Below are 772 nucleotides of genomic sequence, written 5' to 3'. Positions count from 1 at the left end.
TGGTCTTGTACAAACCATAGCATACATCAAACTTCCTACAACACTAGCATAAGGAACACGTGACATATAATCGATTTTCCCTTCAGACATTTCATCACTCATGGTAGGATGAAAATTTGCAGCACATGGAGTATCGATAGGCTTAACATTAAGCATCCCGAATCTTGTCAAGACCTTTTCAATGTAGGCCTTTTTGTGACAAGAACAACTTCTTCTTTGTCCTATCCTTGAAGATCTCCATTCCTAGAATCTTCCTCGCAGCACCCAAATCTTTCATCTCAAACTCAGAACTCAATAGTTCTTTCAGCTAAACATAGCACTTCTTCTTGGCAGCTATCAGCATGTCGTCTACATACAGCACCAGCTTGGTCTGTCTTTAGCAATACTGCGGTTTTCAGACCCAATACGTTGATTTCCAGAATTGGAAGATTGAGGCTGCTCATCAGACATCGATTGCTCGCTCTCTTCCTGAGGATCGATCGATCTCGTGTTGTCAGACATCGATCGGAGATCTCTACCATCGTCCAATCCTGTGTCTAGCGTAGATCAATCGCTCCCTGACACTGGATCGGTTGATCCTGGGTAGTCTGACTGCACTTCCTGCAGCTCCACCTGCTTGTCAACATCCTCCTGTGTGCTACTATCGCCAATAGCACTCTGATAGAATATCTCATTGTAGTCCACGCCTTCTCTTTGACTGAAACCTCTAGTAACAACTCGAGATTTATACTTGACTCCCTCTTCTGGTGACTGACCTTCTTTTAGCTTATAA

This window comes from Brassica oleracea, chromosome C7 (genome assembly GCF_000695525.1).
Source record: "Brassica oleracea var. oleracea cultivar TO1000 chromosome C7, BOL, whole genome shotgun sequence".
NCBI classification, from domain to species: Eukaryota; Viridiplantae; Streptophyta; class Magnoliopsida; order Brassicales; family Brassicaceae; genus Brassica; species Brassica oleracea.
Note: the sequence above shows the minus strand (reverse complement) of the source record.